We start from the raw sequence: 24,506 nt of genomic DNA, 5'->3' as shown, positions 1-24,506 counted from the left end.
ATTTTGAATTATTTTTTTTCATTCTAGAAGGAGAGTTCTAATGTTTCTATATTCTCTCTTTAAATATCTTAATAGACGCCTACTTGCAAAGTCACAAGTTCACCCTGGATTTCTCTTTTTTTTAATGTCACAACCTTGTAATTTTACATACAACCACTCTAAGCTGCTGATGCTTCTGAAGGGCACTGTAAAAGCTGGAGTTGTTCAGGAGGTTTTTTGGTAACGTAACAGCCCGAAGCATGGCTAAGTACCAGCTGCACCATATTTATCTACTTGTTTATGAAAGAGTTTCCCCCTCATTGTGTGGATAACTGACCTTAGCCATGGCTAATAAGACATAAGCTTCCTTGAACTGTGCAGCTTTACGCTGAATCTTATAAAATACTTCAGTGTTATCCATATAGCCTCACTGAGCTCCTAATGAACTGAAACACATTCTCTCTCCAGTACTGTCATCATAGACAAGGTGTGGTCCAAGGAACAAAAAAAACCCTTGCCCAACCTTTCCTCTGGCCATCTGCTTCTGTAGACAAGCTTCTTGCTGGGTATCACCAGGTTTTTATAAAGCAGAGAATCAAGTAACATATAGATACTTATGCTCCACCGTACCCATCATCTCATCTTACTGTCCCAACCATGTAGTGACAAGAATGGCTTGCTTGCTGCAGGCTAATTTCTTCAGCAGCCTCCCCTAAATTGCAGCTGTGTTTCCAGATGTACATCTAGTTAGTAAGCAGCCTCTGCAAATTCATCACTTCTCTAACCTTAAGCCTTTAAACAGGCTGGGAGCTACACAGTCTGCAGTAAAGGAAATGCAACAATTTTACTTAACACGAAAACCTTGCTCAGTCAAACTAGTTCCACTAAATCAGGTGATGTTCTTATCAATCTATTCCAGACATGTTAAACTTTTTTTTTTTAATCTTTTTTTTTTTTTTTTTTTAATACACACATGAGAAGCTACAACCGGCACAAAAGCAAGGATCATGTCAGCTGTCAAGCCATGCTGAACTGACTTGTAGGGAGACTTTTTTTAGAGGTTACACTGATGTTGAATTTGAAACAACTCACTGGAATGGGCACAAAAAGTTTCTTCTTGATATCTTTTGTTTCCATTTTTAATTTAAGAATGTTACTTTTATCACAGTTGATTTAAATTATAATCATTAAATAACAGCTAATTTACAGCAGCTAACAGCTGGGGGGGTAGAGGTTCAATGCAGTTTCTCCTCAGTTACAGGTAGTATTTGAGGATTTAGGATTCTGCCAATAAGCTAATATTTAAAACAATTTTTATAATGGTCATTAAAGTCTGTCAGTTGAACCGGTACAGTGCTAGAGCTCAGATGTCAACTACATATACATACAAAATGTAATAAATCCTGAAATACTACTTCAAAATCCAACCAATTTGTCTAATTTGTGGGTTAGTACACACATAAGTAATACAATCACCTTAATCATTCTAAATAAGCATACAGCGAGTTTCACTTGGTTGTTTTTTTTTCAAACCAACAGCACTATACTAGTTGTTCCTGATGATGTTCCAAGCAGAACATTCCAAGGAGTCACTCGTGCAGGAAAACAGTTGAGCTAAACTCAAGTTGCCAGCTCTTTTCTAATTTTAAGTTTAGCTTTCCCGTTCTGAATCAAGCATTCTTCTCCAATACTAGTTAAAAGAGCTTATCTAATTTAACTTTCTTTTTTTCCTTAAACATCTGGGAAACTTCATTTCTCTAATCAGTTTCTTACTTTCCTCCACTAATTACAATCTTGTTTTTTCTATGTATATCATTTCCTGTGTGATAATTTTTTCATCATTGGTTTTCTTGCTCTTTATATATTTCCTAGATGCTGGTGCTCAAATTCAGGCAAAGCAGCTTATTTGTGTTGTCTCCATTCTCCTCAAAATACTCAGATAAAACGTGCCACAATAAGTTATTTGCCTGCCTGTATATCTGAACATATAACATAGCTTCCAAAATGCCACCATTTGTTGCCCTGATAGCTCCATCACCAGCAGACTCTAGGACTTTAATTTACTCTAATGTGATGAGCCACCCTTCAGAAAAACTGTCCACCAGCTGTCTCTCTGCTCGAGTAGGCCGAAGTCACACACACAACAATGAAGCCACTTCCCCATTTCACTTTCCTCACTGCCTGTTCTTCCCTTCTTTCTGTTTCTCGTCTGCCCTAGGCCATATCTTAATCCCATTCTCAAAATCAAAAGGTTTCTTCCTTTCTGTATGGCTCATGCAAGGTAGAACTAAATTGCTACAGGGGCTCACAGCCTTCAGATTTGGATTATTTGCAGTATTTATCTGTATTTTCATTCTTCTATCACCACAATCCCTTTTGTGTAGCTTTCAGACTATTACATACATACGGGCTAAAATCTGGAGGTGGTAAACTCTTTTCTACCAAGACAGATGCTGTAGTAACATCATCTGCATACTGAATTCCATTTTACAAGCAAATCGGGATTTTTTTAAATGCTACTAATTTAAGCAGCAGCACACAACTTAGGAGAAGTTGTTAAATACCATCTACAGGTTTTCTAATTTCTACAGTATTAGACCATTATTTAAAAGATTTTACACATCTCATATAATAAAGTGAAGCTACATTGAAAAAATAAATGTTCATCACTCCTATTGATTAGTATCAGCAACATAAATATAACAGACAAAACTGAAAGTTTTCCCAAAATGGAGCTTTGAGTCTTTAGCAAATTACCAAAATTATAAGAAGATTATGTTCCAACTGATCTAATGGTTTGGATTGCATTTCTCTGTATAAACACAGTGGTATGTTTACCAAACATATATTTCCTTCTAAGATCATAGATTCTTGAAACCCCAACAAAAAAGGTTTTTTAATGAACACAAACATGTTCACAATAGCAAAACAAACTTGATAAATCATTCATACAGTATGAAAACTGAAGTCTAATAACTCTGAATGAAAGAGATCTGCAATATAAAATTTCCCATAAAACTCCACAATACGTTCAGACAGAACTAAAGACAGACTTACATAATATATTAGATTGCAATTGCAAAGGACCCTTCAGGGTTTGTAATCAGTTCTCACACTTAACCACAAACTAGTAAAGAATAGTTACAATATTTCACATTTACATACACTGCATAGCTTAGAAATATATCTTCTTACCAAAGTTAAAGCACAATTTTCTTTCATTCATTTGAGGAAACTGAAGATCAACATATGCTGTTTCATACGCTGACAGTTTAAGTAAATCAACAAAGATTCTTTCTAAAACTAAACTCTCTCACAACAAAAAACAGAAAGAAAAGACTTTATTCCTTTGAGAAGATGTCTAGCTTACCTGGCTTTGCCATTCCACACCAACAGCCTGAACAATATTATCAGCTCTTCAGGTACTAATTCTTGCTAACTGGAAGGATATTTTCTCTCTTGCTGGATTAATAATCAACTTTCCTGATAGTTCATTTGTAATTCTCTGCTGGTTAACCCTTTGCAGGGCTCCCATTCTGAACTAAGCAGCTTACACTCTTCAGTTCATTTTAATACAAAAATAACAAAACATAGGATAGTGCATACATGACAATTAAATAGCAAGCTAAAGAGAAAAGTTAAGTATAGATTATCTTAAAAAACTAAAAGCTTATAAATACTTGAAAGACGACTTGCTTTCACTCTCTTAAAGACTCTACTTACTAAACCTAAGAGCCATCAACAAACTGAAAGCTGTGAAGTCCAATGGCTCATACGATGTCCCGTGAAGCTACTGCTCAACCTCTCATCTTTGGTGTACGTGTAAATAGGACACATGTCTGCTGAATTCTGAAAATAACGTTTTTTATTATTGAATACTGTGCTGAGAAATTACCACAGTTATCAGTTTGTGCAAGGCTGTCCATCTGTGTTGTCAGAAAGCAAGAGCAAGAGTGGCCAGAAGTAAAAATGAGATAAGAGAGGCCCAGAATAGCTAAAAAGGGGAGTTCAAATAAGGTCAGAACAGTTCAAGATGGGATACCTAACATTTATATACAATTTTATTTTTCAAAGTTAATAGTAGCAAATTACATGCTTTTTCTTGGTTTCATAAGAATTCAATACATTTTAGCAGCTCTGTTGTGAAATGAGTGAAAAGATTAAGGAAAAAATAAAGTGGAAAGGTGTTTAGAGATCTAGTATAGGAGAGTGAAACATTCTGGAAATCCTGACCTAAAGAAACTGGTCTTTGTTTGAGGGATATAAGATGGATCTTGGGGTGTGCCTTGATTATGGACAGAGGGAAGTGACAGTGAGAAAAATAAACTTGTTGCATGGATGACTGAGGCATAATGCTGCAAAAATGGAGAAATCATAAGAAAGGCCTTTTTTTTTTTTTTTTTTTTCCCCCTTTTTGGAAAACAATGACAGGGGTTTGGATGCTCTAGGAAAAATAATGAGATGACAGATCTATTCACTAACAGAAATGCTTTCCTGGTAAATTGTGCTATAGCTGTTTTATTAAATAATACTGCAGTACTTTTGGGTTTTTTTCTTTAGACAAAGAGACAAGGGACAGAGTCTCCAAAAGTTACTGCATAGCACAGATGAGACTTTATCTATACCCCTTTGTGTAACAGCAGTCCTATAGCAAATCTATTTTTACACAACTGTAGATCTCTACTCTCTGTCTATTGCTCTCTCTCTTCAGTAGCACCTAATACAGTTTGCTGTAAACTTCCTATAATATGTGCTGTAGAATTTATGATAAAATGCTATAAAGTGTTGAAGCAAATTTATTTCATATTTACAGTTAATTTTATTCTGTGTCTGTTTGAAGGAAAACCTTTTAAGAACACCAATAATGTGAGAAAGCTCCAACAACTAAATTTACTGTTAAGTATCACATCAGTGGTACTCCTGGGGGCTCCTCTTCATGGGAAGAAAGCTTAAACAACATTTTCTAACACATTGGATTGCTTCCCAGAGATGCGATGGCCTACAGAGGCAGAGCTGAACAAAGCAAGCTGGAATAGTAAGTCAGTAAACAACCCCTTTCAGAGGATGGTCACAAATAAGTGCAACTTTGTTTCATGAAGGCAAATTATAGTTATCTTTTGTTCTTTAGAAGGTGCATTATCTTTCTCTCCTGTTCCACCTGACTAAACTGGTGGTATCTCTTCTATCACCTGACTGAGTGGTTGGCTGGAAATAATGGGACAAAACAATCCACTATTGTTACGAGAGACAATGACCTTTCATGTCCTTGGAGCTCACCATGACCTTTCATCTCTCCTATCCTCCAATGGTCTCTCCTAACAACTAAAACTACACCCAGTTAGGCCGAATTCCAGATTGTCATAAAAAGCCCCGTCCTTTCGAAACAAAACCAATTTTTACACCAAGGTGGAGGAGAAACACAGGTCCATTGTTCCCGCACAGATGGAAGTTAGAGTTACTAAGGCAACAGCTCTAATCCCCCTTTTTACCACCTTTTTCACATCATTGGCCTATCAAGTGTGCTACCTTTTAACTCATAAGCTCAAAAGCTGGTAGTCTAACTGACTGCCCTAATTAGCTACGATTTTCACAGTACAGACAACATGATGAGCTAATCGAAATTTGCAAAATAATGACGTACCTCCAGCAAATATTCCTCCTCCTGAGGCCCAGTCTTAGAATAACAATAATGAGACCATTATTAGAGGAGGGCATTAAAATGCTGCACTGCTGCTAAACAGAGAACTTAATTGTTCTGGTCTTGTCCATTGAATCAACAACCTATTGTTGTGGACTTGAAAAATAAAGGACTGGAGAATGGGTGCCATAATGATTGGTCTGTGCTGCCATACCAGCACTCTGTAGAATTGTTTTCCTTTTGAAACTCTTGATGGACTAGTAGTTTTGTTTAAAAGTAATATAAAAGGCAATTGTCTGGATAAAAAGTCCTATTTATTGAAATCTTTTAAAGCAGTTGCATGGATTTGTTCATGACCCCCACGATAAAAACATAGGGACCATAATAATGCTATTTGTAGAGACTACTGCTTGTAGTGACACTAGATAACACTGTCCTGTCTGGCTACCGCAAAAGGAAGGCAGCCATTTCCTTTGCAGACAGAAATCATGACAGAAGGTCAAATAGTGGACAGACGGAATTAATCTGTAAAAATGAAGATGTTTTATTAAAAAAAAAAAAAACAAACAACCCAAACCACAAAACCAATGTGTTTGGTCATCATTTAGAATTCTGGATTTAGATCAAAGAGTGATAAAGGTATGCCTAAGTCAATCTCTACACAGAACCCCTTTGTTGGCGAGTTGGTTAGATACTTAAAATGGCAGACCTTTATTTCTTTTCTTTATCTCTTCTATAGAATTACATCCTAAACTTTAGTTGGGAAACCAGATAATGTACCTTGAAAGGTATTGACTCCACTGGTGTAAACTGTAATTTACTGTTAGCTTGGATATTCTTTATTTAAAATTGGGACTGGGAGGAAAAGACACCTAAAATCTCTGGAATTTCTTTAATCTTGGGGTTTTTTTAATTGGTAGGAAAGTAAAATCTACAGCTTTTCACAAAATGTTTAAGATAAACATGATCTTGAGAAAAAAAATATTCTACCAAGTCAAAACCATAGGTTTACTACATCAAAACATAGTTAAATAACACTATTCTGGACTCCTCTCTTAGCTTTCACTGCAAGAGAATAGTTGAAAACATATAAGCAATAGCAGATTTACACTTTGAAACAGAAATTAAAATAATCTCTTATTGTACTTTTCATAGTTACCTCTCTTAATGCATCTTTCTACGTAGAAATTGCTCCAAAATAGGCTATGGCTAGGCTAATATAAATGATCAGAAACAACATAATTTGGACCTGCAAGTACGTTGGTACTTTTCCCACTTTTACTTCAGTGGGAAAAAAGTTTAGGTTTAAATTTTTTCTTATTCTTCTCAACATATTGTAAAACAAAATAAGAAAAAAAAAGTGAAAAGGAAAAAATAGGGGAAGAAAGCTTTAAGTTAAAGGTTAACCAAAAGGTATTTTCAGCAGTCCTTAGAACTGCTCACATAATGTAAAGTTGTCTTGCATCTACTCACAGAACACATTTTCTTTAAACTCAGGGTCTTTTCTTTTGTAAATCGAAAAATGCTTAATATAAAGAAGTATTAAATTGTAAATAAGACCTCTTTCTCCATTCAGTCCATGCTTTGCTTCATTTATCTTCATCTTGTTAGGCTAAATTAATTAACAATCTCTGTGTTGCACACTTTCTCTTTTCATTACATCAAATAATGGCCTGGATATGGGAGAAAACCCTCACCACGGGGATCTTGAAACACTACCTTGAGGAAGAGTCTCTTACATATGTATTGCTTTAACAATATTAACTAGCTTGATGTTACAACATTTATTAAATGGATTCTTCATTGCTTTAAAATAATTATCCTGATTTTGTAAGAAATAAAAAAATTGTTTAAAAAAAAAGAGAGGCTTGCAATAGATCATATTTATAATTTGTGAGCCACGAGTACTAAAAGAAAGGAAGTACCTAAAATCATTAGTAGTTTTACTGAATGCTTTATTTAATATAAAAAACCCTGCAACTCGAATACAATTTTTGGCCCACTGTGTATACAGTCCCAAACACATTAGTGTGACAAATTACTCAAACCAAGTTGCCATACCATTTGTCTGTGAATGCTCTGTATATAATTAATTGGATGTCTGGGCCAGTTTCACTGGTAAATCTGGTTATTTTGATACTGTAAAGGGGAGCAACGTGCTAAACTATTAGGCAAGTTTTCTTCCTTTAACCTACATTATGGCATCTAGAGCAAAAGGACAAAACAGTAAAGCCTTTTTTAATCTCACCCTGATCAAACAGCCCTCTTTCTCCAATCACAGCTTTGTGCGTGATATCTTTCTGCTAGTGTTTCTTATTTAATTAAAACAGACACTGACAGAAGGACATGGATTAGGACTGTAATGATGCATTTACTTAGATTAATCGGAGGCTCCTTTTGGAGTAATGGCTTAAACAAAGAACAAAAGGAAATTGTTATGAAACAGCCTTTTATCCCAGGCAAAGGTCACATTATGAGGTTTTTAATTTTGTCAGCCTCTGTTATATTGGGCCTTGCTACTGGAACATGAGAAGTGCTTCTCTCCCCTCTCCCCCGAGCCAAGCCAGTTATTATAATACAGTCATTAAAGCTGCAAATTAAAATGTCTGATTTTAAAACAGGTTGCTCAGCTTTCAAAACCCTCTAATTAGCATGTTGTGCATTGTTGTCAAGGAAAGAAACCTAAAATGCTAATGACCTGCTGCCAGGTGACCACACTGGTGTGCAAAATAATACAGACCCTTTCGAGTAGCAGTAATAATAATACCCGGCTCTTATGAACTACCCAACTCCAGGTCTACTCTGCACCACATGTGCTTAAAGAAACAAGTGTGCATCCAGCCAAAGATCAGAGTTCAGTAGTCAGCACAAGAGATCGTTGTATGTTAACCGGAAAGAAGTCTGTGCCCATTGAGACACTGCAAGGAAAGAGGAAAACATTTGAAACCACCACGGGCCAGGTGATACTTGGGCCAGGTGATACTTGGACCAGACACAGAGAAAAGCATGGAACAGAAAATTCTTACCCTTTCAGACAGGAACTACAAATACACTTCTGTAAATCTCAAAAGAGCCAGCTCAAAATTGCTGTGATAAATTCTGCTTCTGTCCTTTGTTCACAAAAAAGCAATAATGCATTAAAAGACCCCAAATACGGGTATATTTTTATCCTTTCCCAGTTTACCATTCATTGTAGCAAGTTCACTGAACACACAAAATTAAGCTAGAGCTGCCAGATCTTGAGATTTTTCCACAAGTCTTGTGATATTTTCTTAAAATGTGCTACAGGAGAAAGCCTGGTAATGCAACTTCAAAGACTCAAACCAAACAGAAAACATTTTCTTAAACCTCATGGTACTTGAAGCTGTTTTTTTGAATACTTGAGTTTTAGCAAACTCACTCACTTCACACAAAATTTAAAAAGAAAAGAACTCTCATCTCCCAGCGACAAAATGTATTGTAAGTGCCTTCCATTTCTGAAATTGTAGCTACAAAAATATTCATTAGTCTTCTGCACCCCCTAAACTGTACACAGACCCAATCCTTCTCCAGTCACAGAGCCCACAACTCTGGCAAGCTGAAATGTCACATAGTACCTAGAGCCTGATACCAACGAAGAAGCAAAACCATGCTGACGGTGCCAATGTTGGGTCCAAACAGCAGTAGCAGAAGCTGCTGTTCAGCACCACAAAGAATACCTTCCTGAAAAAGTCTGGAATAATTAGCTGGGCAGTCAAGATTAACCCCACTTGACCTGGTTTTTTTATGAACAGTTAAGAAAAAAAGGCTTTCTCTGTAACTTGATGTCTTTGCCATAAAGATCCCAGTCCAACCCCCTTCAAACATACCAGCATAGCATGACAGCATTCTTGCTAGGTCACAGGAGTAGGAAGTTGGATGAGATGTTGAGAAGCCATGCTGGCCTTGATGTCTGTTCATTCGCAGAAGTCTCCCACCCTTCAAGTGATCCTTAAATGACCACTAAGGGACAAAAATAACTGCAAAGGGGATTTTCAGTCATTTTTAATCACTTACTGTATTATTTTTACTTTAAAGTGGCCAGAGACAAGGTACTGGGTGATTCCAATTCCCAATGCCTCCAAAACCACTAGTTAATGGAAAGCACGGTTCAATTCCTTTCCAGATAAATTACAACCAGACAGATTAAGTAAATTATAATATATAAAGGACCATGGGTGTGGTTTCATCTCAGACCCATGTGTCACCATTCTGTATTGCTTGTCTGTTTTACACAATACTGTCCAGATTCTGCCATGCTGCTGCCACTACCCTCACAATATTGTCCCAGTCCTGAAAAAAAATTGACAACTTGCATCTGAAAATATTAACACAATCGCATGCATCTCACTGAAATGACCTACATAAAATGGGAAAATACATTTATTTGCAAATATAGTAATTTCAATTTACTTAACACTGAAACACTTGAGCTGCCTAAAAGGTGGCAAACAAATTCTGGCAAAAAGAATGTTAATAAAATTGACTATGTAGATCATTCTACCTGGTTAAAAATATGATGAATTTCACAATAGTCTTCTACAACTTCAAGACATCACTGTCATCAGCTACTATGACCATTTATTTATTTGTTTGTTTAAATTTAACTTCTGTTCTGCCAAGATAATCGCATCTTAAGAGACAAGAACCTGTTTTCACAGGCACATGTATCATCCACTAGTGTTCCCTGGCTGCCTCTTAGTTGTTATTTTTTCCTGAATAAAACCACCTCTGCAAGACACAAAACACACCACTAAGTTTATTTATAAAAAAAACAAGCTAACATCTACTGAAAAACAGACTTTGTACAAAGTGATAGGTGACTCTATCCTTTAAAACTCACAGGCAGGAAATTCCCATTATTTTCGTTTGCGACTGTGCACATACTATGTTTGTAGAATTCATCCTAACAGTGTATTTTAAAGGCATCTTGCAATGGCTACTGCATTGATATGCACAATGCAAATACCATTTCCCAAAAGTTCTATTTGTTCCTTAAAATATATTAAATATGCCAATGCTCTTTTAGTGAACAAGTAATAAAATTTGCATTAGTATCCTACACAGAATGTGAATTCATGCTTTAAGATCAGAGCTGCTTAGATAGCAAATTATCTGCATCATTTCACATTTACCAGCTAGAGAGCTGTCCAGGTACAGTCTGTATACAGTCAGCATTAGAACAATCAGTGCCTACATGAATACAGTACTTTGTGTCCTGTGGTTTTTGCTGCATATCCATGTAGAACATAGAAATATATGTAAAAGAACAACAGTAATCCAGTAATCTAAGACTTCAGTGTGGGAGTCTGACAAGAGTCAGGCTGGCACAGCAGCAGCTAGTGGCATGGCACGGTGGAAGCACTAGTAAAGCAGTCAAATACTCAGTAATCATGCTGGTTTGGTGCAGAATAAGACACTGATTGCGCTTTGATACATTACGAGTTCGACTGGGCCCATTAAAGTACATCTCTGAGTAACTATAGTACTCTGTCACATTGATCCCAGAAACTCTGGTGGCCAATACAGAGCAGAGAAGACAAACTACTCTCGCATTTCTTTAAACACCACTTTCATGAACCCAAGCAAAAGTCACGATATGCTCTGCACTGATGCATAGCAGAATAAAACATATTTCTAGGAAAAAAAAATCATCAAGTCATTGAGATTTCATGCATAGTAATGAGCAGATTCCACCCAAAGACATGAAGAAAAGGGAAGCCGGTTCCTTCTGTTGGTTTTTTTTTTTGTTTTTTTTTTTTTTTTATACTCCGGCAACCCCACAGATTAGAGTGTGTGTGTGTGTATATGAAGTTGAACCTGTATAATATAGAACCATATATACATAATGGAACCCATGTAAAAGTCACACAATGGAACCCAATGCTGTTCTTCAAATTACCAGCTTGTGCCTCCAACCACTAGCACTGATTATACAGAACAGCTATTTTCTCTACCCTCATATACAGGGAAACAAGAATAGTTCTTATCTCTCAGCACCAGTAACGGCCCTCTGGGTTTGTCCCATTATGCACAGCCTATCTCAGTTTTTTGCATGTAACCTTCTCCACAGGTTCTCCACATCCTGTTCCACCTGGTCAGTCCATGCTGGTATCACTGCATGCACAACTTTGTATACGTCAGAGGAGAAAAAGCAGAGCTGTCTGCTCTTTGGGTTTCCAAGAAACTGTTTTTGGGCCACACAAAGGAACTCTTCTTCAGCCCCAAGAACTACAGGATCAAGCAACTTACACATTCAAACTCAAGTCACTTACCACATTCTCCACGAGAAATTCTTATTACTATTTAACTCTTCTTGCAGTTCTTCTAGATATCCCATCTCATTCCAAAACTTCATTCCCATCTGATTTCTGGTAACGTATAAAACAGTGTTCAAATCCCTTATAAATTTCTTATTTGGTTTTGGAACTGCTGCCTCTATGAAATTACCATTGAACTTTGGGCCTAACATCTTCACAACTGGAGTCTTCATATTTTCGTATCTGCTGACTTTTTTAGTCCTGAAGATAAACTAGATAAAGGATGGAACAAAAAACACACAAGCAGTCAACTCTACTCTTCTGGCTATTATCACTCGATTTCAATAAATGATAGGGCTATTATATTCCAAACTGTCTTCTGCAAGAGAATACTGATCTATGCAATTCATTGCTGATCTTATAGTGAGTGTCAGAAATTAAGTTGATAAACTGTTTCATATTATATGGAATATGAAAACTACCTATATATTTTCAAGTGTAGATAACATACTAAACGAACATTTAAAAAAATATTTTTGCATTGTAGCATGCAAAAGTAGCCTGCACAAAGTACATGAATATTTAACCCCAGGTAAGTGAAAAGAAAATTATCCACATGCAAATTTGGTTTGCATCTGACTTCAGAAACACAGGCTAGGTTGCAAGACAAACTGGGCCAAATGTAACTGTTAAGGGACTTCAGTTTGCTGGAGAACCCAACATGAAATAGCTCATACACAGAAAGGCATCATGCATACGTAATTACACTGTCATACTCCTCCAGGAAAGATAACCATGTGGGGAACTTCAATATCGCCTCAAAAAATAATTCACTAAGCACCTTTCAGCATTTAACGTCCCGTTTTCACGCTAGCCAAAATTTTCCAGTCAGTATTGCCTACTGAAGGGGCCACACCAACCAGGAAGGCATATTTTTGACTCGGTACCTGGCATGCTAATTACCATTTTATGCCTTGGTTTACCTGTGTGTAAAACAGGATAAACAAAACCTTTATAAATCACCTTTCTAAACTGCTTTGAGATCTGCTGATAAAAAAAGGGAAGGAGGGAAACTGACTCTCTAAGCAGTCTGAAGCAGGTATCACCTCAAAACAAAACAGGATCAAGTGAATGTAAAAGTTTGGGAGTTATGGTTTGGGGGTTGGGGTTTTTTTGTCTTTCTCTAATGTTGGAGCTTCCAATACCCAATCAGCCAGTCATACTACTGAATGGTTTTATTATAAAGTGGATCAGAACAGACAAATTAATCGAGTTAGGCCAGTGCACCCTTTGTTTATATGCTATATCCTGCACATATCTTTCCCAGGTTCAGACTGAAATCCACTCCAGCTGCAGCAGCTTTCAGGCTGACAAATCTTTCTGGAGCCATGCCACACAGTGTTTCAGACCTGGAAGATGCTGCAAGCAGGCGCTTTCACTATACTTCTTAAAACCCCATCTATCAAATTTTCACACATTAAACATCCCTCCAAACGTATACCCGTTGCAGTTTAATGATATGTGCTATCCAATCTTTGGACACTCATTTCTTCTGCCCATATAATTCTCAGGATTTTAAATCTTTCATTTCTAAAGAGTGGAATTGTAATATATAACCTATTAGAAAGGGGATACTCTTAACTACAGTATAGACACTCATTTATAGTTCACTCTCAAAAAGCTTAGGGTAATAGATTTTGAAAATATGTCACTTTTGGTATATATTAATATTTTGGCATATATCTAAATCTTTACAAAATGTCCACTGCTGACACAGCTGGAAACTCTGTCACACTGATGGAAACTAAAGCAGTTTAGTAAGCAAAGTAATGCAAATAAGTTGAACCACCAAAATTTTTCAATTGTTGTAATCAATCCAGTGTTCTACCAAGCTAACTTAGCATGCTTATAAAAGCCTTGCTGGCAATCACAGAGAGTGAGCTGTACAGCTACTGCTTTCTTCAACATTTGTGAAAAATATGATTATCCCAAATGGGGTTTGAAAACACAAGTTTTCTGACTTTTCATAGCTATAAAAAATCTTTTTTATATATATATAGATATCTCTGTGTGTGCGCACATATACATATGTGGGCATGCGTATGTATATACCTACACATACAGCTACATTTAGGCAAAATGACTAGGTTGTGTCCTCCGCCTTTTCTTCAAAGCCCAGCAATTACAGCACATGGAAATAAATGTATAGCCACTTCTCTGCTCTGGTACCTGAAAGAGGATGCCACGAGGTGCAGCACAGGTGAGCGGCCTCAGGGAACAGATACCAGCAAGAGAGGAGGGAGCAGAACTAAGGGGAGGAGTATGAGAATGGCAACAGCTTGGGAGAGCTCATGGACTCCCGGGAACTTCTGCCGGTATCTGCATTTAATAGGAAACATTGGCAAGCACTTCCGACTGACTGCTTCAGATTAGAAAAGGGATGCAAGAAACTGAAGACTTAAATACATAAAGTTATATCGAGGTTTAAGATAATCAACATATGGAGTGTTTATCTTAAATCCTAAAGAGATAGTGTTTTCCTTTATGTTTTTCCCTGCAAATATGCACCTTTTGTCATAATGAGATGCATAGTAGTCCTCACTTGGTAAAATATTTGTGTTGCCATGCAGTTAAACAAATGTTTTTTTCATTTTCTTTTAAAAAAAGCCTCCCACCCATGTTTCCTTAAACAGTGGCCCATCAGTCCAGCTGGATAACATGTACAGGCTGAGCAGTAAAGCCTCCTCTATGCCCCCATTAAACGGGTTCTTTCCTTATTTCATCAGCTAGAACACATGGGGAAATAATAGGATTTCAAAAATAATGGAGTATATCTGAAAGGAATTCTGACTCCATAATATTCCCACATTCCACTATAACTTACAGCATCTGATCAACATTCAACATAATAGTTTTAGCACAGGCAAGAGCAGAAAATCGAGGTCATCTTTTCTTATTTCTTTTACACACTGATATTCATAATTCCATTGTGTGCTCTTTCTCTTCTGTTTTTATTCTTCCCGATTCTTTGTATGAAATATGAAGAACTTGCAAGTATGATTATCAAATTTATGGTGTGTGCTTGCTACACCACACATTATAGTCTCACAGTTGTTTGCCCTGCAGTATGAAAGATTTGCATGGCCTTTAAATGGCAGAGATCTATACAAACTATAGTTAACATATTATTACATTTATATGTTTTTCTATATGAACTAGTAAAAAAAATAATTTTTTATTCCACTTTAGGGCAACATTTTACTACAATTAAATGAAAAGGCTTAGCTCTGCTACTTCTTTGGAAAGAATCATGACCAAAAAGACACAATTTTAAGAAACATAACTGCAACATGATAAAGAAAACCTCACTACTTCCATAAGAGGTAATAAGACAACCAAATTTATCTTGTTGAGATTTAAAGTCTGAACATATTCCCTTCTGTAATTCTTTATCTGTGTGCACGATTTATACAGGAGCTTTAAGAGAGAAAAGAATGAAGCACTTGCTTTTAATCCCGAGGGTTTTTTATGTGGTGTTGTTTTTGTTGTTTTTTTTTTAATTCATTATACTCTCCCTTCCCATCACTGGTGACCATCGCTGCAGCACCATACCTCCAGCTGTGAGCTGAACATACAGCTCCCTGAAGCCAAAACAAGTGCAGCGTTTCTGATTTAGAACAGGGGACATTGGAAGGGGGGGGGGGCGGGGGGGGGGGGGAAGCTTAAGCTTCCATTCCTTTTGAATTTCAGTGTCACCTCTGTAATGGAGTACATGACACAGCAACCTAGACATTACTACAAATTACAGGAAAAGCTGCAGCAATTAAGATTACAGAAAATTATCAGATCTTTTAGCAGGAATCTAATATCGTGTCACCTTCAGAGGGAAAAACTCTTTAAACCATGTTTTACATGAAATAATTTGATAAACCATACACCTAATTTGTAAGGATTTTCTGTTACAGAGGACAAGATGAAATCTTGCGTACCTGACATTACTCCTTCTCAGGGAGGACTCTCACCTAAGAGGAGAGGAATTCTCTCCTGCAGGACATCCAGTGCATGTTAGACACAGACAGAAGGATGGATGGAAAGAAGTAAGGAAGGAGGGTAAATATCAACAAGTGAAAGGACAGAAAATTACTTTGGCAGTTGTGCAACAGTTACAGAAAAAGAATTTAAAAGGAAACTGTTTTTTTCTCCACATGAAGTCCAGAGCACACATTTTATTATAGCTAGCACTGACTTTATTTTCCAAGATTCAGCCTGAGACAAACGCAGCTGACTACAAGCTCAGCAGAGGAGTCTAAAATTAGTATTTTTAAAAGTCTTTTTATTCTCATAAAATTTGTACATTAAAACTGACATTTTAAAAGGTTACTTCTGTAGAGAGGAACTAGCAGCTATCAAAATCTAAAAACACCAATCAAATGTGAATGCGTTTCAAACCAAACTTCAGTTAGTGCAGGCAAATCACCCTGCCAAACAGAGCTGCAGAGCAGGGGAAAGCCCTGAGAAAAATTGTAAGTTAGGTAAATCTTCCAAGTTATAGTATTATTGCATCAAAGCTCTAGTTTAGACATCTTAGTACTAACTGCCAAATGGTCTGCATTATTCTACATTGTTAGCCATAGTAAGTGGATTTCCTACCACTTCAAACAAATTATCAATTCCAATTGAGCAGGTTTGTGATGGAACCAGAGAAAAAGGTTTTCTTTTAAAGTTGCCCTGTTTTATTTTTCTGCCCTGCTATAGAATACACCTTATTCCATATGGATTTCTATACACTTTAGCAAAAGAAAAATGCACCTACTTATTAACATGTCCACAAGTATATTAAAATTACATTTACCAAAGTCCTTCATATTAAAGTTTGTTTTATCTATCACATACAGCTGTTAGTAGAAGAGACAAGTTAGTCCAAGGACATAATGTCTTTCAGGCTCTACAGCACTTAGCAGGTTACTGGGCCTCCAAGGCTTAACAGATTTAACCAGGACTTTTCACACAATCAGGTAAAGAGAGCTAGGCCAGTCAGCAGATGTCCCATTCAGATAACAAAGAGAATATTTTAGTGACAATGTGAGAAAACAACAGTAAAAATGATAGAGAAACCCACTGAACCGTGGCGCTTTTCTTTTTTTTCCTTTTCCTTACTAAAAACCATTGACTGGAGTTTGACTATGACATTCACTGGAGTCTTCGAGCAAAGGGAAAGTGAGTCATACAACCTTTGTCACAAAAGACCCAAATAAACTACTATAAGAATCAGCTAGATCAGTGCTATAAGAATCAGCTAGATCAGTGCTGGACAAAAAAAAAAAAAAAAAAAAAAAAAATCAAAATCTTCTGTATTTTAACTTCCTCTATGGATTTCAGATGAATTCATAGATGATGTGTTAATACACTAGGCTACTAGATGAAAGATTCTTGCCATGCAAGTCATCACTGAATTGATCTACAACACTTTGCTGCTTTTGTACCTTCAGTTTCACCTCAACACAATGCAAGTATTTAGTGTCCTCAAGTCTGCAAGCTAGCAATATTCAAGCCTGCAAACAAGAAATGGCTATTAGCATCCAAAATGGCTATCGTCAGTTTCAAAACAATGAAAAGGTGAAAGCACTGTGGTGTGAACAAAGCCAGTTTTAGCATTTGTTAAGGTCACTTCAGTTCTTCAAGTGGCTCTTCTTAGAGTCCATTACCTCAGCAAACCATAATAATGATGGAGATAACCCATCTAAAGAAACCAATTTGGGGTGTGGTTTTGAATTTGAATCAGGGAAAAGATGACTACACACCCCATGCTCTTGTGCTTCTCTAAGGCCAAGTTTAAATAAAGAAGAATACTTCTCAGTTATCTTGGACCACATTTCAATGGCAAGGGAACTGTGAATGAAAGAAGTTTACAAAGACGACTGTTAAACATTAAAGTATAGTATAATCACTGTATGAATTAGTCATAGCCAGTTGAGACACTGTCCAACCCACTTTCCAACCATCTGCAACAAATGTGCTCCATTAAAACAGAACCATATGGAAAACAAGCTAGCAATTAACACAGCTTCTATGCATACCTCTAATACAGCACAGATTTCAAAGTTTGAGTGAAACTGACTGCTGAATTACTTCCATATTGCTGCTGTTTAGACCTTGGCAACGCGTATTTATCCTCACTCACTACAGTATGTCATCCCAAAATACTGCTATATCATCAAAATAAGCATGAGAAAACCACCCACAACTGAGCCACTCATTGTGGTTTATAGCCTCTGTTAATAAAATACTCGCAGATCAAAATATAACAGGCCTTTTTCAAAGATGCATAATATATTACTTACCAGTCAGTATCAAAACTAATAGCTAACGCAGGGCAAATAGATTAATTTAATTGCTAATCGGTAATATCTCGTACTATTAAACAAAACCATGTCAGGTTTGAGTAGCTTTCTGCTCTCCCAGATTATTTGAAGTGCTACAGATGCTGCACTTCACACTGCTAGCATTTCCCAGTCCAAAGGGGACATGCAGAAATCCTAGTTCCAAAATTCAGAGGCCTTAAAAATGCTCACGGACAGTAATATTTCAGTTATTTTTCTTTAATAAAGTAAGAAAGCTAGAACGCTTCATAATTGTATCTGCTTGAGTGTACCAGATCCAGAAAGTGAAGCTTACCATAAACAAAAAGCTGATTATGAACAAACTGGGATTTCTTTCTTATCCAAAGTAAAACGTAAATGCTCAGCACATACTATGTGTCCTTTCCTACCCAGTCCATCAGAGCTCTTCAGTTTACAAGCCTGGCTCTTTAACTCAACCTACAGACATTTGGTCTCTTATGCTCAACAGTTCAGTCCATGAGGTTTGGTCAAGGTGGTGAAGCTCCACAGAATCATGTAGGTTGGCAGGGAGCCTGGAGGTCATAAACTCCTGCCACCAGCTCACAGCAGCCAAGGCTTCTCAGGGACTTGTTCAGTCAAGTTTTGAGTATCTTCAAGGAGGACAAAATTTTAAAAGAAAACCTAAGCACTGTACTAGGAAAAAAAAACCCAACAACTAAATGATTAAAAAAAACATTCCAGGTATGTAAAACATGATTTTCCAATGCAAATTAAATTGCCTTAAATCACATACTATTAAAATTGGGAAACATTTATATTTGGGTTTTTTTTAAACAACTGGTATTTATATAGTTCAACAAAGAACATCATAGAGCAAAATCATTCTAGTTCATCAGAGCTCCCCTATTTCCTCGGTTATCCAGGATGAAGTGAAAAAACTAACTACAGGCATAATTTTCCTACAGGCTTTTGAATTTTCCGAAGTGGAGTTACAGAAGAGATTCATTCCATGAAATATTACCTCAGTACCTACACAATTTCAAAAACACTGAAATTTCTGAAGCAGCCTTTCATGACTCTAGATCAACACGGGCCACAGTTTCCAAAGATCCATAATAAAACATGAAGAGCCTGGAAACTAAAGATTTAGAGGCTGAATTCCCCACATGAATTTAATTCTGTTCACACAGAAGTTTCTCCCCCATTAAGCAGAAAACAAGAAGAAACTGTAAAACAAGCTCTGCATTTCTTCCTGGGTGCTTTTCACGCCTTCAAAGGTTTCAATACCGACAGTACTAATAGAGCCCTATGGCAATAATACACTGTCCAAGTTTAATACACTGATGCAACAATACAACTCAGCTATTATTATATAGGTCCATGGCTGCTTCTTGGTTTTTTCCTTAGAATTGTCAATTATAATAGCTATATAGAAGACCATATGATGCTTGGTGGTGGATTTTAAGTATCAGCACTTCAAGTCATGTAATTATACTCCAATTTTCATTTCTTCCAAAAAGGAAAGTTCTAGAAAACCTTGTCCTGAAGATGTCCTTGCATGTATGACATACTCATAGGCTTATGCACATTAACAGAAATAAAAGGATATAAACATGCATAATTTTAAAACTCATGGTTTGGGGAGACATTATCAGCAATACCTGAATACTTAATACAAATAATAACTCATTTTGTCTTAAAAATATGCCCACAGCATCCGGAAGAGCTGAAGCAGCATTAACTGGCATTCTGATTAATGATATTTTGGTTCAATAAAAAAAAGGTTTCAGTGACAGCCATATTAAACATTAGTTTGCAAATATGACTTTAAATAAACCATACACATGTGTCAAAAACTGGCCTTCTGCCACTACATTTATCTTCTACATTCATTAGGTACATGACATATTGCCAAAAAGTCCAAAAATATTCAAATGGTATTAAGACTGAAAAAAATGAAATGCTTTGGAATTAGCACCTAAAGCTCCTGCATCCTCCATAAATTCTGACTAATTAAATTCCTACTATGTTATTCCTCCTGTTTTCCTCACAGATGTTTTATATATTTTCACCTGTTTCACTTCTCTTTTTGTTCAGGCGGGGGGGGGAAGCTTAACCTTACTTGATTGACAGAAAGGAATAACAATATTTAATTAACATCACTTCATATGTGACAAATCTTAAAACTCTGCTCAGTCAATAAAGCTCTATGAAAGTATTCCCCCAACATTTTTAAAAGCTTTTTAAGAAAGCTCAGAACACTGTGTTCTTAATTCAAAAGCACATGCCGAGTTAATTATGGTCTTACGCTTTGACCAAAAGTAGGATTTGTGGGATTTTCTTTTTCTTAAGTCAAAGGATTCAAAAGTAATTTATGAATGATACTGAAATAATGCACGAATTAGCTGCTAACATGCTGTTAGTTTCAAGTGTTAATTTTTTTTTTTAATGTACTGGGAGGGACAGCATTAAAGTCATGCTGACTTGAAACTCTATTTATACTAAAAACTACATTAACTAAACAATCATGTTATTTTACAGTCCTCCTACTTGCTTTTAGATTATTGCTCTTGACTAGGTTACTTGTTTGGGAGATTTCTGTGCAATTTCTGCCAATTTAAATATAGACATTTCCATAGCTAAACAAATACTGTAACAGCATCACATATACTCTCCTTAGAGTTACTATTTCTTTCTGTACATGATGTTTAATCCATGTTCCCATATCTGTGTGAGCAGGTGTATAATATATACAATCTCATACCTTACTGTTTGTGTGTTTAAGCAACTTATTTTACTATGATCTTGTTATTACTAACACATTTTCAAGGAGTCACAAATGGTTCAAGACACACTTTCAGAGGTGAGGGTGGGGGTGTGCACAAATGTAAAATGGCCACAATTTAGTAATGTTTATCAAAAGTATTGCTATCTATTTCTCAGTTGGATTTTAAAGAGCATCCAATTTCCTGTAGATTATTGATTTAAAATGTGATTTCAGGCTCTAACTCACACGGGATCAGCACCACTTCTCTCCCATACGATACCTGACAGGCAGAAAGGGCACTCAGGCTGAAGCAGTTTAAGGAAGGAAGAGCCATGGGCAGTTTTCTCCCTGACTTTCCCCTTTCCTTTGGGATATGTTCCTCAGCAGCAGACTGAGCCAGGCAGAGGTTCCCTAGCTCCAGCCAAACACTTACCCAACCCTAGCTTGGTTCATGACCAGGATGCATTTCCCTGAATTCCTCCTGATGTTCTAACAGTTTCTATATTAACTTCTTTTTTATCATTAACAATAAACACTAATAACCGTCAGCATTAATCCAATGCACTCTGACAATCATTTTTGTTAGGATAATTTTAGTACCCTATAAAATTATTCCAGCAAGATAAAGTTCTCTCAGAAATGGAAAGATTACTTATTCTCTGAGAACAAGATATGCAGAAGATTAATATGCGCAGGCTTTTGCCATAACATTATGAACCCTTGATGAACACTTTTACATCCATTGTGCCCACTTTACACCTCTTGGCACAATAACAAAATGAACTCCATATGACTATTGAGTTCTTATTTGCAGAGGGATCAACCAATGCAAAATGTGAAGTCACTTCTGCACTATCCATTCAGCAAATAAATATGACCTAAAAGTAGTATTCTACAGCTCATATTTCTGCTGCATAATCCCAAAGATTTTGAAAATGTCTTCAGTATGTTCAATCATCAGTAAGGTCAGGGTTGCCAGTGGCACAAAGCCAATATTGAATTCTTTGCTAAAATAATGCAGAAAAATAACACGACATTGTGATACAGAATTAGGGGAAAAGGCCATGCCCGCCCAGATGCGGGGAAGAGTACGGCTCAGTGACCAAAAGGGAATAATGCAAAAGCGGTATAAATGTAGTGACAGAGGAGTTCGGGACGTCGAGCCTACATGGTGAGAAAGGGCACTTGGGTGGCCACAGTCAGGGACTGTGTGATACGGAGTTCCAGCAACAGCAGAAAAAGCCTGTTAAAAGTAGTATAGGACTGGCCATGACAGGGGCCAGGAAAATGAGGGAACTGGAGCTCTCACCACGAAGACGGAGGTTAGCAAGTGCAATACACATCGTGTACCCGCTCCTGTATCTTGCTGTAAGAGAAAGAGCAGCTTGTCAAGTAGCAAATAACGTTTCTATTTCCATCTGATTTTCAATAACTTTGTAAAGACACTTTTATACTGAAAATGTGCAAAGCATGAATATTTTTTCACAGAATAAAATGCCAGTATTACTTTAAATAATACTTCTTTTTAAAAAAGCTGCAGTGACTGAAGTGATAGGAAAAATGGTAACTGCTTAAAAAATTTTCTCAACATTGTCTAAAAAGCCAAATAATTTTCTGTTTAATTTCTTCTACGTTTTACTTTCACTGCTTACAACATCTGCCAATATAACGTAAGGATGGATTTAGGAGTAAGAGTAGATTTAGAATTTATAACAGTGTTGCAATTTGAAAGATATATGTATTTTTTTAAAAAAAGAATCACAAATTCAGACTTTACTTGAAACGTTTGAAATTGCTATTTGGACTTTTTTGTCCAATTTTGTTTCTAAATCCCTTGCTTTTAAAGTTTTGTATCCATTTAAGAAGTGAACCAAACCAATTAAAGATAGGGGAAATACAGACTGTGGTAGAATAAAGAAGGAACATAGTTTAAGAATGAAAAGGAAAAAAGCAGGAGATGAGTATATACCTGTGTCTTAGAACGTATCCGTTTTCATTCTGACATCTCTATACTAATGCTTTGCGTGCCTTAGTTCTAGAATGTGTACAAACCATATTTATAAACCTATATCATAGAAAGTATTAATCATTAAGAGAGTATCAGTAGACCTTTGAGCATTTTTTTCCCCACATACCTCATAGAGAAAGACTGTCAATAGTCCTAAAATATTTGTGATGGTGACCCCCTCTTCTTTCACTCAATAATCTCAGTCTTTATGCTTGAATAGATGAAGGAGAAAAAGGCTCATTGATTATTCAGTCAGTGATGTTTCTTGGATAAACAGAAAAAAAGGTTTGCCACAGAAAATATCTATAATGAACTATAGATAATTAGGGGGGAAAAGTGACAAACAACTCTTCATTCATCTGCTAGAGAAGTTACTACATTTCTAGCCCAGAAAAAACAATTATTCAGACCTTGCCTCCTCCATTTCCTACATTGCTTCCTGCTTCTGATGAACAAGGGACTTTTCAACACAGATGTGGTAGGCTTGCTTTCTTTTCTGTTTTCTGCCCACAAGTAAATTTATTGCTCACACCAGGTTGACAGCCTCAGAAACTGAAAGGGCTCCATTTATCCACAGAACAGACACTCCACTGGCCACGCAGGCCTCTTCACATTACCCCACCAACCTGCTTCGACCCTGACCCAAAGGAGCAAATGTCAGGAGTGGGCAAATAGATCAAGTGCCATTTCCATTCCAAGACTCATATGACTCCTGAAGCTGCCAAAAAGCTATCAAGCAGTGCCAGTAACCATGGACCTAGCCCTGTGGACACCTTTGTGGATTTGAACCATCAATTAACATAACACAGAGAACCTAACTGTCAAACTGTAACAAATATAGGCTATTATTTACTTGGCTGGGTTCAAATCAAAGACCTTTGAGATGACAGGTTCCATTTCTAATTAAATCTTTCCTTTGCAATCCAGTCCCAGGAGGGGGGGAATCCCAAACCCTAACAAATGATGAAATCAGCCTTTACTATTACAGAGAGAGAAGAGGGCTCAATAACTGAAGGTCATCAGTCCCGACCAAACACAAACACTTATTTTCTGTGTAATCCAATACTGAAAGCATTTACCATGAAGCACAGTAGGAAGAGAATGAGCCTTCAGATGTTAACTTACAGCTGCACCACCCTCACTAGCTAAGTTTTGTTGCTAAGAATCTGCTGTTCATTACTGGAATTTACATTTGCCTTTTTACGTTCAACAGCATGCACATTAAGTGGAAACTAAAATGGGTACTGCAGAATTCAAGCTGAGGGGTTTCACCACTGAAAAGAGATCTTACAGTAAGAGAAAGAGATTAGACCAAGTTATACCTAAAGGTATCAATGAAAAAAAGCTAAGCCAGGAAGGACTGCAGAGAAGTTGGTCACTAAGGCACCCAGTTTTTAAAAGAATTATCATACATTATCACCTAAATAACCAGTTCTGTAGCTCCTCTAAGTTTTCCTGTAAAAAGCAAAGCTGAAACAAGAAAGCTTCAAAGTGG

General features: G+C 36.7%; 1 protein-coding gene across 5 annotated transcripts in view; it reads right to left on the bottom strand.

Annotated features, from left to right (window-relative positions):
• Positions 1–24,506, bottom strand: part of SOX6 (SRY-box transcription factor 6) — a 372,748-nt gene that overhangs the window by 260,694 nt on the left and 87,548 nt on the right. The window contains exon 1 of one of the 5 annotated variants that reach the window (XM_037401645.1): positions 3,350–3,870. The exons of 2 other annotated variants lie outside the window; for them this stretch is intronic. The gene's annotated coding sequence lies outside the window, so the exon portion shown is untranslated. Of the gene's footprint in view, positions 1–3,349; positions 3,871–24,506 lie in introns of those variants that run through there. 2 more of the 5 variants (XM_037401651.1, XM_037401648.1) reach the window with 2 other exon arrangements.

This window comes from Falco rusticolus, chromosome 10, assembly GCF_015220075.1.
Source record: "Falco rusticolus isolate bFalRus1 chromosome 10, bFalRus1.pri, whole genome shotgun sequence".
In the NCBI taxonomy this organism is placed as follows: Eukaryota; Metazoa; Chordata; class Aves; order Falconiformes; family Falconidae; genus Falco; species Falco rusticolus.
Note: the sequence above shows the minus strand (reverse complement) of the source record. Positions and strands in the feature narration are given on the sequence as shown.